The following is a 17,448-nucleotide window of genomic DNA, read 5'->3' as shown; positions in this document are numbered from 1 at the left end:
AAAAAAATGGGAATGGGTGGATAGGGAAGTAGGGGGGAGGGTATGGGGGACTTTTGGGATAGCATTGGAAATGTAATTGAGGAAAAGATGTAATAAAAAATAAAAAAATTAAAAATTAAAAAAAAGAAAAGAATATACTCTCAACAGATGTGGAAAAAGGCTAATAACGAAGAGGCGATGACTGACTAGAACTGAGATTTGCATCCAACATCTGGCAGAAAATACTGGTCAGAAGATTGCAGTCAGCTCAAAGCTCATTTGATAAGTTGCTAGAATCTCTCTGAGATACTTGAGTGGGTACTCATGTATGCTAAAATTTAGTGTACTTCCATCCAGGCTCAAGAAATCCTAGACTCAAAATTCCTAGGAGTTAGTTATTTATTCCACCTATTCCACTCATGCAAAGCAGGAGGTTGAAATATCTGAGAATGTTTGTCCTGGGGAATTTCTACTGGGTTACCCAAGGGAGGAACAGCATGTGAGTACAGATTCAGTAAAGAGCCACAGAAAAAAATATAAACATGATGTAATGTTCCACAGATTCGTTCTAAACAGACCAAGGTCACAGGACATGCAAGAAGCAGCCTGGCTCAACAATCACTGGTTTTCAGGCATGGAGTATCTAGGGCTGCTATTGTGAAGTTTGTGGCTGCCTCCTAGATGGTCAGAAAATTCTGGGGTAGCTTGGGGTCTGGCAATGCCAAAGTGGCTTATAAATGGTTAGGAGGTTTGACTTCTTCTTGAGGTTTTAAAGCTATGCAGCTTTGATATGCTTCATATGAAACCACCTAAGTATGGTTAGTTAATCTTTTCCTGTATTCTGAAGAACTCACAACCATTAAAAGGAAAGAGGAAAGTAGCCCTTGTGTTGAATAAGAAGACCAGTTCTCTGTACATGAGGTTTCCAGATAAGCTGGAGGGCATAGGTTCTCAGGGGACAGGACAAGATTATAGTGTTTGTAGAGTGCTGTCTGTATATCATGCACTCATAATTACAGTTGACATCATTTTCAAAGCTAAAAGAAGCTTGGAAAGCACCAATCTGTTCTCAAGGTAATTATCAACACATATTTTATTATTCTGATCACACAAGACATGTCCCTTAGTCAACTTGTATATGTGGACACTTACCATAAAATTGGCTGAAAGAATAAAAATCTATTTCCAATATAAGTTGTACATATAAATGTGAACTGGGTTAATAATTAATTTCCATGCTTGAGGTTCCAAGAGTGATACACAACTATCTAAGCCTAACTTATTAGTTAAGAACCCTGAGAATTAAAAAGCTGATTTTACAGCAAGTCCTGCCTTTATTTTAATGCTGTCACATTTGTTCCCCATTGAGCACATATGTAGATTGTGTTCAGGTTGGGAAGCATTCTCTTGGAACTCCAAGCAAAGAATCCCCATATTAGCAATTTGAGGGCCAAGTTTTCCATAGGGAGAGTTAGACTATTGTATGAAACAGCCCACAGCATTGACAGTAAGCAAACACCAAACCATAAGGCAGGCCAGTCCTTGGGAAACTTTCGTTTGAGCCAGTCTCAGTTCAAATGTCTGCTCCACCACTTCTGAACTGTGTATCTTCTTCAAATCCAACCACTCACAGCCTCATTTTGGAAAGCAGATATGATAATAATAACTTCAGAAAATTGTAAGGAGGATTCAAAAGGTAATACAAGGAATGAATTTAACAACAAACTTCAGATTTCCAGAAAACAGTCATCTTCTCTATTTGTGGGTTCCCTACCGACTATCCACCCAGGTCTGGACAAAAATCATTCAGAAAAGTGAATTCTTTGTGCAGATGACTTCCTTCCTATGTCTGAAACAAGTTGACACGGTGATTTACATAATATTTGCTGTATACTGGAAATGATAACCAATGAATGGAATTCCGGTTAACTATAGTTTCAGAATGCTTCAATTGATGGAACAGAATCTGAAAGAAAGGACTTGAAAACAAGAAGAGACTGAGGGAAAGGAGGTCCAGTGACTAGCCCAACTTGGGATGCATCTCAAGTGGAGGCGCCAAGGCCTAACACTATTTCTGATGCTATGCTATACTTACAGACAGGAGCCTAGCATGGCTGCCTTCTGAAAGTCCAACAAGCAGCTGACCAAGATGGACACAGATACTTATACCCAACCAATGGACTGAAGTCTGTGGTTGAAATAGGGAAAGACTGGAAGAAGTTGAAGAGGTGGGTGATCCCATAGGAAGATCCGCAGTCTCAACTAACCTGGATCCCAGAGATCCCTCAGACACTGAGCCACCAACCAGGAAAGTCTGAAGCCTGGGAAACATATGCAACAGAGGACTGCCTGGTCTGGCCTCAGTGAGAAGAGACACCTAATCCTCAAGGGACTTGAGACCCCAGGGAGTGGGGAGGCCTGGCAGGGTGGGGGGAGTGGGGACATCCTCTTGGAGATGGGGGAGGAAGAATGGGATGAGGAACTGTAGGAGGGTGGACTGGGAAGGAGATAAAGACTGGACTGTTTAAAAAGATTAAAGATAATGAAAAAATAAATAAATAACACTCCATATATATAATACTCCTGTACTATATATATAAATATATATTTATATTTATATATGTATAAAGTATGTATATAATATATATATTATATACATACTTTCATTTTTTTTAACTCACTTGAGTCCAATTTGAGCCACCCTGTTGTCATTAGGCTACTTACTGAGGCTTGTGCAACCTACCAGCAGTATCCAACCCTCAAAGAAAAGTGACTTTGCTTTCTCTAGAAATCTTCACTGCCAATGGCTTCTCAGCTAGGGGAGAGGGCCTTAAGGGTGTCACCCTGGCCGTCATGCATGGTCGAACTTTTACACGTTTTGTGCCCTAACCACATTAGCTGTAAGTTCAAGGATGTGAGACCAGATGTCATACCCAGAGAATAACATGACATAATCTTCCTCTCCATCCTTCAGCTCTTACATTCCTTCTGCCTTCTCTTCTGCAATGGTCCCAGAGCCTTCTCCAGAAAGAGGGAAGCTGATATAATGGTCCATCTACAAGTATGCACTCACAGTCTTCTGACTGAGCTGCTGTGTGGTTTTTGTTGTTTTTGTTTGTTTTTAAATCACAAAGCCTAAACCACTTGGAGGCAATAGTGGAAAGAGAAATCACTTCTCCTTTACTGCAACAGGCCTAGAGTGCTTTCTGTGCCACAGAGTGGTGACAAGACTGCCTCTTTAGCCTCCTCTGTGTTTACCCCAATGATTCAGACCTTTTGGCTTCCGCTGAAGGAAAAAACAAAACAAAACAAAAACTTATCGAAACAACAGTGTAACCGGAGAGCAAGGACCAGAGGGAGCTTCCAGAGGCACATTCCTAGTTTTGTCTTAATAAACTTGGTTTTCCTTTTTTTTTTTCTTTTTCTTAATGATTCTAGAAAGGCAAAGTTGGCAAGAACGGCACATCCATTGTATATTGAACCATTTTAAAGGAGTTGATCTTGAGTTGCTGGCTGTATTATGGTTAGCTTTAAAAATCTTTATTTATAGGTGAAATGCTTAAACGTTTTAGGCCAGAAACAGCCTGTGGCAATAGGTAAAACGTTGCTAAGTGCAGGCCAGGCAGTTTGTCACAGTGTCTACACCAATGTACATTGGAAAGTTTCATAATAATAATTTATACATGGGGGTGATATCCACAGGTTACATGAAAATACTAGACAATGTAAATGAAGGGCTTGAGTACTCAAAGATTTTTTTCAAATTATTAGAGCATATTTGTTCTACAAAGCATAATGACATTTATGTTCAAGTATATCATGTATCATGATTTTATTCAGTCCCAGTGTCCCTCTCCTGTTCCTTCTGTACTTCCCTGCCTGCCTTTTTCCCTTTCTAAGACTGTCCTCTAATTGCCATGTCACATAGAAGTGGGTGTGCTCTAGTTCTCACATGTGCATGAAGGCATGCAATATTTCCATAATTGATCTTCTTTATTCCATTGAATATGATGATGTCTGATTTAATATATTTTCTTATATAGTGAAAGATATGAAGCTGCTAATCATGGGTGTATGGGTGGTTTTTTTTATGCATGTATGACTGTGCACCATACATGTGTTTAGTGTCCTTGGAGGCCAGAAATGATGCTAGATCATCTTTGACTGGATTTATAGAGGTTATGAGCCATAATGTAGGTCCTTAGAATCAAACTATATCTTCTAGAAGAATAGTCATTGCTGTTAACCATCAAGACAACTTTCTAAGCCCCATTAGTTCCTTACTTCCTCCCTCCCTCCCTCCCTCCCTCCCCTCCTTCCTTCCTTTTCCTACACGTGGATATCTAGCTTTTATTTTTTTCCAGCAAAATTGGTTCAAGAATCTGTCTTTTCTCCAATGTTATAGTTTTGACACCTTTATTGAATATTAACTTACTAGTCCTGGGTTCTTCTGTTCATATTCCTGTTTTTGTTGTTGTTTTGTGCTTGTATCATGATGTTATTTTCTTGCTGTGATTCTATGTTGTAATAACTGTTTTTAAATTTTAGTTCCTTTAGGCTTTCTAGAACCTATATCCCTAATTAACCAAAGGTTAGCTACATTATTCTACATATTGGAAAAGCTTCCTGTTCTAGTCAGAAGCCAAATCAACATTTTATGGATTTTCTAAACAGAGCAGTGTGCTGCAATCCAACTGCAGCTGATGGTGTTGGCGAAGTAGATCTGCTCACCTCTGAGCACTTGAGGCACTGCCAGATGTGACAGACTGCACTGCAACACTTGTACTATAATTCATATCTGAACATTCCAGGCTGAAGACAGCCAGTCTTTAAGTTTTGTGCATGAAGAGGAAGTGGCTAAGGATACCAGCATGAATTTAGTCTTAAAGCTATAATAACACTCCTTGTGAAATATATTGACTTTCATATATCTTATCACTGAAAGTAGCTCCCTAAAAGCATACTCTTGGCCATGCTTCATTTTAACAACTGTCCCATGCAAATGCCTGGATTTTTCTTTAGCTTCAACAAAGAGTATGAAAAGATCCAGTCTCCCCTTGTTGTAGGCATTTGTCATGGAATAATTTTATAGGTTAAGAAAATGGCAAAGATTGGCTGGCAAGGTAGGGTAGGTCCTGTTTGAGTGATGATACTATTTATACAGTAGCATCCCTTCTAACTCTTAGGCTCTCCAAGGAAGATAGAGTCACTATTGTATCATAGCACTTCATACACTTGTCACAGAGAAAGTCAGCAACTACTGGTACCATGACGGGCCTTTAATACCTGCTTGTGCAATGAATTTGTTTTTGATGCTAGGGATCAAACCTGGCATGAGCAGTATCTTCTGTGCTGAACAAGACAGGAGGAAACATTAGGAGGAAGAATAATAATCATAAACATTGCCAAAGGGAGGAAACTATACAGGGAACAATGAAGGAAGAAGAGGAGTCCAAAAGACGGAACAAGAAGAAAGCGGGAGTCTTTATGAGAAAAAGAAAAAAGATATCACAGTAAGTAAAAATATTTCATGGTCTTGAACATTTATGACAGTTGCTTTTCAAAAGGTAGGTAAAAATTATTTGGCAATGTTTAACAATGTAATTTGTTAGGAGAGAATGCCTGTCTCTGATTTCAGCTTAGTTTGGATGAGAAATCATTGACTGTATTTTGATGTTTGGACAGTGTTACTGGAGAAGGCTAATGATTTGGAAGCTTTTAGTGTTAAAAGAAAGCCAGAAGCACAGCAAGAGATCACAGGAAGGAGCTGGGCTGGAGGTTCAAGATGCCCTTCGTTATGCATTCAGTGGCCTTGGAAAACACAAGGAAACACTAAATGGTCTTTGTGTTCTCTTGCTCTTTTGAAAAATGAAAAGCACTAGGATTTATTTTCTTATTTCACATAACACTTTGAAGAAGGAAATGAACTATCAAAAATAATGTGAAAATAATGTAGTAATACTAAAATATGAGATATACCAAAAATGCAGGTATTATATCAAGTAAATGAAATGACTTTGTCTGCCGTGTGCTTGCTAATTTTCTTTCAGAAAATATGGATCTACTTTCTTTCAGAAAATTTCCAACATATAATTGGATCGATACTTATGTTAGTTTTCTTGCATTAGGAAGATGCTAAAATACAAAAGCAATATCACTTTCTGTTATTTTTTTTTCTTCAAAGTACTGTTAAACAGAAAAAGTACATCACTATCTATCTCTGTCCTTGTCTTGCAACTGCGTCTTGAATGCTAATAAAGGATAATATATCATTTGACTTAATTTTCCTGATGATAAATGCAGTAAAACCTTGGAGGTGATCTAAATCACAGCTTGTCAGAAAAATAAGCCTTTTACCCTTAAAAGGTATTTTGTATTTGCCACACCTGCAGGTGGCATTGAGCAATGCTAGTGTAACTGGAAGATTAAGCTGCTCTGCCACACACTGCTTTGCTGATCATGGACAAATGCTTGGAGTTCTTTCTTCCACAGTGTGTTTGTTTTTAAAACAGTGGCCCTGATCCATTATGGCAGGAGATAATCATTATAGATAATTAATACATGAGGTATTTTCTAGTTTCAGAGTCTGCTCCTATGGCAAATGTCATAACCATAAGGAACCTAAGAGAGAAAAAGGTTTATTTCAGGTAGCAGGCTATGGTCCATCACGGAGGAAAGTCAGGGAAGGAAATTAAAGTAGAAATGATGAAGGATAACTGAATGCTAACTCAGCAGCTCATACTTAGCTAGCTTTCTTATACAATATAAGACAACATACCCATTGCTGGGTGTGGTGGCACACACCTTTAATCCCAGCACTTGGGAGGCAGAGGCAGGCAGATTTCTGAGTTCGAGGCCAGCCTGGTCTACAAAGTGAGGTCCAGAACAGCCAGGACTACACAGAGAAACCCTGTCTCAAAAAACCAAAAACCAACATGCCCAGGGAACAGTGTATCCCACTTGGTAGAAATTTAAATGAGACTATCCTCCCCTAGGCTCAGATATTTGAACACTTGACCCCCAATTGATGGAATTGACTGGGGAAGGTAGTGGAAAGTATAGCCTAGCAGGATGAAGTATATCACTAGGGCTGGGATCTTAGGGGTGGGTTGTTGGAGAGTTGGGTGTTGGGGAATTAGGCAGAGTAGAAGGGGGGTTATATGTTTTGTGAATACATCGCTCAGCCCCACTTCCAGCTCTCATTTCCTGCTTTGTGCTTCAGTTGAAGATGTGGTATCTCAGTTTCCTGATTCTTCAGCCAGTCCTTCCACCTGCTGCCCTGCCTCCTGATGAACTTGGCACCCTTATCCTCCAGGAACTACAGTCCAAAATAAAGTCTTTGTTCAATAAATCACTTATGGTTGTGGTGTTTTGACACAACAACAGAAAAGTAACTAAATATACATGTCTATTCCTCACAGATGTGTCCACTGATAAATGCCCAACATGATAAATATAGTTATTCAACTGATATGTTCTTCAGGTGATTCTTGGCTGTGAAGTTGACAGTACTAACTAGGACAAGATTCAGCCTTACTGAATGATATAAACCTTTCTATAAGGACAATAGTGCATCCTTGTAGCTGCTACCATCAAAACCCATAGATCTTAAGCATTGGCTCCAGCTTACAAAGAACATTTCTTATTCCTGTCTATTTACTCTTAGAGATATCCATTCATTGACGTATTATCTATGAGTACATATATAAATATAGATAACTGAAATGAATGTATATGCATATAGGATATGTACATACACAATGCAATGAAATAATGTATTAAATATATGAACAAAATAGTTATGTATGAATATAGGTTCACACATATACTCACACATGTATGCTTATGTATTATATGTTAAATACGTATACACATTATTTTGAGAGAAAAAAATTGTCTTTAGTCTGTACCTCTTATTAGCATACTACTGAATAAAAACATCAAGATAAAAACTATAAAGGGAAAAAGATTAAAGCAAGAACTCTTGCAGCTGTTTGGGGACTTGAAGATTTAATCTCCCAATTTCCCTTTAGTTCTGGTAAAATCAAAGTGGATAGGAACCATGGTAGCAAATGCTCTATCAGTGGTTGCATGCATCTCCTCAAAAGACTTATTTAAACACTGGCCAAATATAGAGTGGAATAAACCCATTGGTTATACTTTATGAAGTCATATTTTAGTTACCAAAATTGAATATTAAGATACTAATTGTCTCTTTCTCATTACTAAGATCTTATGGGTACTTGCTAGCTTTTGGCAGGAAAATTGGATCATATTCAAAAGAAAAAGGACTCCTGCTGTTCTCTTACAACCTTGAACTCATTACTAACCTCTGGAAACCACAGTTTCCTAATGACAGTTCAATGACTGTAAGCAAAGGATGGTATTGGATCCTTGCTATTAGCCTGGGTCTTGGGCCCGTGACTTTTGTGTTGGTTGTTTTAGCACTGTCTAGCAATGTCTTGCAATTCAATTTCTGGACTCTGTATGTAATGGTGGCTTAGTTTATCCAATGCAAAGCAAAGAAAGGATTGGTGTCACTTCTGCTGAAAATTTTCAATTCCAGATTATGATTTACAAATGCAAATAGAGCAAAACAAAGTCTTGGTCATTGTGATGGTTAGTTTTACATATCAGTGTGGCTAGGCTAAAGATAGCCGGAATACTGGTAACACACTATTTCTGGAGGTATCTTTGAGGGTATTTCCAAAAGAATTAACATGTGAATTAGCAGGCTGGGTAAAGAAAAGTGCCCTCATCAACAGAGCACAGGTAGGCAAAGAAGGCAGCAGAGAGAATTCTCTCTGTGTAAAGAAGATAGATATTTTATTGCCTGAGATAGTGCCCTGAAAGCCAAACCCATGGCTTCTTCTTAAACTTCTCATTTTCCACTTTATTTTATTTTATTTTATTTTATTTTATTTTATTTTATTTTATTTTATTTTTTGGTTTTTCAAGACAGGGTTTCTCTGTGTAGCCCTGGCTGTCCTGGAACTCACTTTGTAGACCAGGCTGGCCTCAAACTCAGAAATCCGCCTGCCTCTGCCTCCCGAGTGCTGGGATTAAAGGCGTTTTGTAGGACATTGGCCCTAGACTCAGATGGAATCATACTTTGACTTTTCTGGCTCTCCAACTCTTGGCATCCATATGTAACTTGTACCATTTCTTACTAAATGTTCTCTTATCTCTCACTGAATATCAATGCAGTCAATGGGGAACCCATCATAAGACAATCAGCTTCCATCTCATAAACTAAAATGGCAGCAAGATGCAAACTTGTGAGATGGTAGGGGATTAATTTGTGAGTGGTTAATCCTGGTTAGTTTAATGTCTTTGCAGAATTTCATTTTTAACATTGAGCATCTCTCTATCTTACCCCACATGTTGGGGATACAAAGCAAGTAAACCAAGGACATAATTATTAGCCTATAAAAGGTAGATACGAGATACTCACTGACAAGTAGGAGGCACAGAGGTGATAGTGAGGATGGACAAGCTTACTATGGTGGAGTGTGTACTTTTCAAAAGAGATATGCAATCTGGGTTGAACACTGTTGAAGTTGTTCAGGTGAAATTTCAATAATATGGTGAGGAACAATTTTAAGATCAACAAAATTAATTATCTGAAATTAAAGATGTCCTTTTCTTCATGGACATCAAGCTTTTAGAATCAGATCATTTAACATGGGAAATTCTGATGCCTATGAATAGCTTCAGAATACATACATGCATTCATTTTCTCCAAAAGATTATTTAAAATATTAAAAAGTGTCAAGCTTGTCAAAGTAAATGATAAAATATAAACAGTTAAACCTACACATTCTCATGGTGTCTCTAACACTTAAAATAACTTTTGGGTCTCTCTCTACCTCACATCTCTATATGAAAGGGCACTATATTTAGATACCAGGGTTTTTCTTTCTTCCTGGGCTTTTCCCCTTTTTCCATTGTCTCCAGTCAAGCAGGTGTTTGTTGTTCGGGGTCAGGTAGGATGAAGCAGCAATAAATTCAGCAACAGAGTACTAAACCTTTTGGAAAAATGAGGAGATATGCAGAGAAGAGGAAGGGAGGAATCCTTTGAAAAGGCGAAGAGACCAGCATCAGGATAGTATTGCCACATGGGTGGCTGAAAGAGTGGAGAGAGGATCCAATTCCATGAAATGAGGCAGGAAAGAAGACAGCTCTCAGAGAGGAATGTTTTGAGGCACATTCATGAGGGTCCTAAGCAAATTCCTTGGGGTTTTTATAATCACCTACAACACTTAAAGTTTGTTTTCCTTAAAGACAACACAAGGCTCCATTCAAACAGCAAAACACCATGATGGGTATGGATTATTTCCTGTAACAAAAATTTAGACAGAGGTTTTCAGGGTTGGTCTGTTCATGGTTACAAGATGTATCCAAGGCTGTTTTCTCTCCCATTTATTTACTCTGTCATCTAAAATGCTGGGTTCATTTGGAAGCAGGGAGTCTCTCCTGTTATAAAATGGCTTCCAGCTGCTCTCTTACATAGAAACATCCTTGTTTTCTGGAAGGCGACAGACTTCTGTCTCAGAATTCTAAGAAGTTATAGACTTGCTCCTGATGAAACCAGAATAGGTTACACACTCTCCTTTCAAGATGTCTAGGGACATACTGATGTGTTAGCAGCAGAACAATCAGGGCTTATTCCTGGAGTTCATAGTCCTAGGTCATGTGGGGGAAGACAGCTATCTGTAGCAAACTTAAGGACAGTTGAGAACATGGTAAGAGATAGCTGTCTCTTGTGAGACAGAAGTAGATGCTCACAGTCAGCTATTGGATGGATCACAGGGCCCCCAATGGAGATGCTAGAGAAAGTAACCAAGGAGCTAAAGGGATCTGCAAACCTATAGGTTGAATAACAATATGAACTACCCAGTACTCCCCAGAGCTCGTGTCTCTAGCTGCATATGAATCAGAAGCTGGCCTAGTCGGCCATCATTGGAAAGAGAGGCCCATTGGTCGTGCAAACTTTATCTGCCTCAGTGCAGGGGAATGCCAGGGCCAAGAAGTGGGAGTGGGTGGCTGGGGGAGTGGGGGGGGGAGCCTGTGGGGGGGGTTGGGATAGCATTGGAAATGTAAATGAAATAAATACCTAATAAAAAATAAAATTAAATTAAAAATGGTGTAAGTTTGAGGTGACAAAAAAAAGAAAAAGAAAAAAATAAATCAACAGGCAGACAAGCAACAAACGTCTGTCTGGTGGAAAGGGTTAAAGTACAAACTAGGAGGCTCATAGGGTCAACTTGGAAAAAGATGATGGATGTCAATGCAATTTCTCATGAGGAGAAATGACCAAGTAATATACAGATTTTCTAGTCACCAAACAACACTGTAAAATTATGAAATAGTTGGGGATGTGTCTGAAAAGTGAAGAAGAAAAGTACTAAGAATTGCTGGTTATATTTCTGCTAGCCTGATAGTTGTGGAAAATACTAAAAATGGTAGTTTATTGTTCCTGATAGCCTGGCAGTTGAGCTAGAGGAAAATATAGCCTGCTAGGCTTCACTCAGTTGTCAATGACAAATCCACCAACATTTGTCATTTTTTGAGATCTAAAATTTAGTAGGTCAGGTGTGCCTGCTGGGCATCCTTCTATTCAGCTCCCTGGACCTTTGTTATTTCCAAGATTCTCCAGTTTCAGTACTTCTGTCACAGTCCTGAATATACATGGCACACACACAGCCAACATCATAAACCATCTATGCATTATTGAAATAGGTCACAGAGCTGTATTCCCTCCGATCACAAGGCTCTTTTTGGTCATGATAGAGACCCATCCTTTCTATGCACGTCTTTTGCTATGGTTTTTATAGCATCCTTAAAACTCAGGTTGAAATTTAACTGCCCTTTTCTAGTATGGAGAAAGGAGACTTTTAAGCAGTGGCAGTTTATGAAGGCACTGTCTTCATGAGCAGATTGGCATCATTGTCATAGGAGCAGAGCAGTTATTTAAGGAGTGGATATAGGGCATGCCTGATTGCCCTTCTGCCATATTAAGAAGCAGCCCTTAGGCTCTTGGCAGACACTGACATTGTTCTCCTGGACTTTCCATGTGCCAGAGCTGAACCAAATAAACCATTTTTTTTAATACATTTCCCAATCTGTGAGTTCAACTGCAAACAGATTAAGACACACACACACACACACACACACACACACACACACACACACACACACACATATATATATATTCTTTCCTAAAAGCTATTCATTTAGGAAGTATCATTGTGGAGAAACTAGTGAAAAGTTAAGACCCATCTGAAAGAAGGATATCACAAGGCACTCCCAAGAGAAACTCTATGGGTCCTTGTAGATGAGGCAAGACCACTAAGGCCCAGGTCCATGCATAGACAGATAGTGCTAGTTAATATGCTGGTAACAGGATGTTAAAGTTGGATAACTCAGCTGGGAGCTGCTAGGTTAAAAAAAAAAAGAAAAGAAAGAAAATTGTTGAAGTCAGCAGCTGAGTTTTTGCTTAAAGCTCTTGGTGCTAATTAATCTAAATCTGCCCTTTGAGGTGTGTTTACAAGGCATATCTTGATCCTGAGACTTTGACGTTTACATCCAAAGAAAAGTTAGATTAATGACTCTGCAGATACCTCAGTTCTACCATTTTTTTCTTTGACATACGAGTCCCATAGTTAATACAGTGAAAGGCTTTCTACACAAATGAAAGTCTGTTGGCTCTTAAATCAGAGGTTTTTTTGTTTTTGTTTTTTTGTTTTGTTTTGGTTTGTTTTTTTTAGATAATAGAGACCAAAATTCACAGACCTGTCACTAGCCATCATTCTGCCTGCCAATTTGGAAAAATTGTTCTTTTATTATCGAAAGAAGGAAAAGAGTAACAGGTTGCTTTAATGGTGAATGTATTAAGTGGCTTAAAGCCTGTCATGAATATTCTACTTCAAAAACTTGTTTTTTTTACCATCTCTCTTCAGTAGTAAGAGATCTGATTATCACTTAGAAAACGGAAGATTCTGTCAGGCGGTGCATTAGTCAGCTTTGTGTCACTATAATAAAATACCTGGGAGATCTAACTTAGAAATATAAAAGACCTATTTAATTCATAGTTTTTGAGGCAAGATAGAACAAAATAGGTACATAGCTTCTGGTGAGAGCAATAGCCACGGATGCTCCATGGTAGGAGTGACATGAAAGCAATGGTCCCATCTCTTCCAGAGAAAGTAGAGAACAGAAACAGGTTCCCTCCTTGTAAAGACTGGAACAAGAACTATCAAGAAGTTTCTTGTGAAGTACATTTGAAGAGCACACTCCAGTGTCCTAAGGGATTGCCACTGGGCTCCACTTCCTGAATAGGGTCTACCACTTTCCCTTGGTGTCACCGTGAGGGCTAAGCACATGAATCTGTTTCAAGCATACTGAAAAGATACATCATAATTAAGCATAGAACGGAGTTTGTGTGAGGAAATAATCTATTATCCAAAATTACTTAACAAAACTGGAATGAGGCCTTGCTTTGACTGGCTATATAATATAATATTGAAAACCCATCAACAATCTTTTTGGGCTCTGATTATCATTTTTATTACTAGTAACTGAAAAGAACTAAGGCAGCCTAGAAAAAATGGGGTGCTCAGAAGCCCAGTTCTCCACATTACTTAATGCAATAGATATTTAATTCTATTTGAATTTAGGAAATTTCACAATGATCAATAGTGTGGAATCAAACAATATGGCCTAAAAAAATCAAACCTTCAAGACATCTGGATGAAGGTAGTCAGGCCATTGGATACCTTTAATGGGTAATCCATTATTTCATAAAAAACTATTTTCAAAATTCCCATGTAACTCACTTTGTACTCAAACTAGGATTCATCTGTGAGAATTTTTGAGACGAAATATGTCAGTTACTTATTTCTGCCTTATTTGTGAGTAAGATAACAACCAAGAAAAGTCATAGATTTATACTTTAAGAAATGGCTACAATTTGATTATCTTACTGGTTGAAAAGAATATCCCTACCTTGTTAATGACTGAGGGACGTTATAGGAGTCACCAGAGATGCATTTGTCATCTTTGTTCAACCACAGTTATGCATTTTGGTCAAGGTTTCCCAGCCATGCTGAATCTATTATCCACACAAGTGAAATAGCTTCTTATGGTGTAAATCATACCAGGAATTCACAGTCTGTTAGCCTCCTATACAGAACACTGACAAATCACTCAGAGGCATGATAGTTACTCATCTAAAGTGACAGATAACCCTGGGCATGAGTAAGGCTTGAGAGATAACAGGTGCCCCTGGCTGAGTGTTTTTTAGTAACAGGAATTTGTTCTGTAGGCATCTTTGACTCCTCTCTTCCATCCTAAAAAATAATAGAGATCAGTTCTATAATTTTTTCCACCTTAGATAGGGTTGCTCAGTGTAGCCGTGATTATCTGTCCTGGGTTTCATTCTGTATACCAAGCAGTTCTAGAACTAACAGTGATCCACCTCTTCTATTTCCCAAGTTCTAGGATTAGAGACATGAACCCTCACCACCCAGCTGGTTCTATAATTTCTAATACATTTAAGACATCTATTTTCATCCACCATTGGCCAATTTTTCCCATTAATTATGTGTTAAGTGGCATACCTGAGCTTTCTTCTTGGTCCTATGACATGAAGATCCAGTGCTACAGCTAAAGCAATGTTTTCACACCACAGGTATGACTATACCAGTCTCATGACTATACTCTTCAGGCCTTCAGACCTAAATTAGCTAACTTGCGATGTTAACCAGGACATTCATTTTCTCACCTGTTCTGTCTCTCTAATCTGTCTTCTTCTGGTTCTTGTTTTATGGCTTGAAAACCACATTCATCTGAAACAATTTGAGCATGTGACTATTCTGGGGGCCTTTGAACAGTAGTTTGCTACTTGTGCCTGGAAGACTTTCTCTTTCTGCTTCTTGCTATATGCTCACTTTCTTCTCATTGCCCATAGTCCAGCTGAAGTGTGTCATAGAACTACTCATTTGGGGAGGGGCAAGATGTCCATAACACTCTGTTTTTCTTCATGGTTACTATTTACTATTCTAGTGTCATGCAACATATGAATTACAGACTTTGTCCATTATTCACATTTAGTAAAAGCTTGACAAATTGGCGCATGAAAGATCTTCATAGGGCTTACTATGTTTAGCACAAGGCTAATGCGTCCAATAGCTCTAGCGCAGAGAATGAGTTGTCAATTTGCCTTCAAATTGTCCATTGGTTTTGCTGTTTTATGTCTCATGGTATGGTAAATAAAAACACTATTATAAAATACTCTCTATGAGGGCATTCCAATGGCAGTGAGAGAGACAGATTCTGTGCCCTGTTTAGTTTAAGTTCAAGACCTGTGTTTGTGAAGAACATTGGTCAAGAGGAAAAGGCAAGCTTAGCTTCTTGGGAAAGAGGATATTTAAGTGGTCCTTCAAAGGGACACTAACTGAATGTAATCCACTCCTTCTGAATATGTGGCTTTGTCTGAAGATTCTGAAAAGTTATTTATTCTCTGCAACACAGACTTTTAGTAATAAAAACAGAGTTCACAAGATATACTTTATGAAGATATCATTAAATGTGACCAGTTTAGCATCTAATTAATGTTATAGAGATTAGATGGAGATGTACAAACTGTAAGTTCATGTAGAAGGGCTATGATTTTTGTACCTTTGGGTGTCTTGCAACAAACAAACAAACAAACAAAAAAACAGTAAGGAAAAGGTAGGTTATAGAAGGACTTCTTGTTCATCTCTTGTAAACTTCCCATTAAGACTTAGAGGCTCTTTGTCTTTTTTCTTTTTCCATAGTCATGTATATGATACGTATATAGAAGCCCAAGGTTGATTTCTAGGATGACCCTTAATCATTTTCTGCCTTATTCATTGTGCCAATGTCTCTGAATCATTGAGAGATTGAACTCATCTGATGTGGCTAGTCTTGACTGCAAGCTTGTTCCAGGGATCACCTATGTGTCTCATAAGGTTGGAAATACAGGTGGGCAGCCATGTTTTCCTAGCATCTAAGTGAGATTTGGTGATCTGAAGTCTCACACTAATGCTTATCTTGCAAGCACTTTAACTAAATATCAAGATGTCTATCTTGCCCTGGCTCCTTTTAAAAGTAATGTTTCTCAATAGTAATGGTATACTTCTGAGAACTGACATATTAATAAAATGAGATATTAAAAATATATGTGCACGATATTATAAACCTTTACATTGATTGATTCAATTTCAAGCATCATCTGAGATAAATACAAACACCTTAGGTTCATTCCCTCATATGAAAACTGTGGTCCAGTGAAGGTACACATGGAGTTCAAAGTCATCTGAACAGCAACTATTAGAGTAAGTATTTTTAAAACAGTTTTTATACCAGGCTCCATGCAACTCTTTCACTGTCCTTCCAGTAGCAGAGTTACAAGTGATTCACATACCTTTTCTGATTACTACTACACTGTACAGATTATTTTAGGCTAATGAGATACAGAAGTAACTGAGTATGTAGGAATACCATATATTCTGAAAGAGATGGGTATTAACAATCTGGAGAAAGAACATGTAATATAATATATATAATATATTATATATAATATATACACACACATATATATAATATATGTATATATATATACATATATATATGAATGAATGATTGATTGAGGGATGTAAGCATGTAAAGGAAGATTCCTCCAAGCAGAAAGAATAGCTGTTAAGTGAGGGCTTGAGGTGAGAAAAGCATGGATTTCTTTTTGAGGAAATCCCAAGAGTGTCAGTGCAGATGGAGCAAGATGTGTGAAGAGAGGGGAGCAGGGAAGATGTCTGATAATGCTTGATAATGCTTTACGGATAATGATGTCCAGTGTAATTCTCATCCTTTGGGAGTTTTTGCTTTTGTTTTGTTTTTAATAATAAAAGTGGTGCAGCCTGGGTTACATTTTGAAAACTACTAACCTAATTACTTGGAGAACAGTGAACCAGGCTACCTGAGTGGTCCAGGCATGGGTGAGCTTGCTTTCATAGGTAATAAAAACAGGTTGATTTTGATATGTGTATTTTATAGAAGTATATGTCGTCCTACTCATAGATCCTGAAGAATATAAATAAATGATACTTCAGAGATAATTTTGGCTGGATAATAAGGGAAAGAGCAGATCCACTGATCTCAGACAAGGACTGTTAGAAGAGAAGCAGCATTGGACAGAGGGGTTCAGTCCAGGCGAAGGGGACCCCTTGGTATTTAAGCAAATATGTGAGACTGACAGTTAGCTGTGCACAATAGCTGAGGAACAAGGTCACAGCTTCAGATTCAGGAGGGGAGTCAACTGAGGAGTTTAAGGTGTGGATCTGGATGAGATATGGTACTCTAGAAGGAGTGCTGGTAAAGGGGTATTTTCACTTGATGTCTGACAAAATATAGCACTTTCAGGAACAATAGGGAGGAAACCACAACTGG

General features: G+C 38.3%; 1 protein-coding gene across 6 annotated transcripts in view; it reads right to left on the bottom strand.

Annotated features, from left to right (window-relative positions):
• Dlg2 (discs large MAGUK scaffold protein 2) overlaps window positions 1-17,448 on the bottom strand; it is a 1,891,758-nt gene that overhangs the window by 581,308 nt on the left and 1,293,002 nt on the right. The window lies entirely within an intron of this gene.

Source organism: Mus caroli, chromosome 7 (assembly GCF_900094665.2).
Source record: "Mus caroli chromosome 7, CAROLI_EIJ_v1.1, whole genome shotgun sequence".
Lineage (NCBI taxonomy): Eukaryota > Metazoa > Chordata > Mammalia > Rodentia > Muridae > Mus > Mus caroli.
The sequence above is the reverse complement of the archived record's forward strand: the minus strand, read 5'-3'. Positions and strand labels throughout refer to the sequence as shown.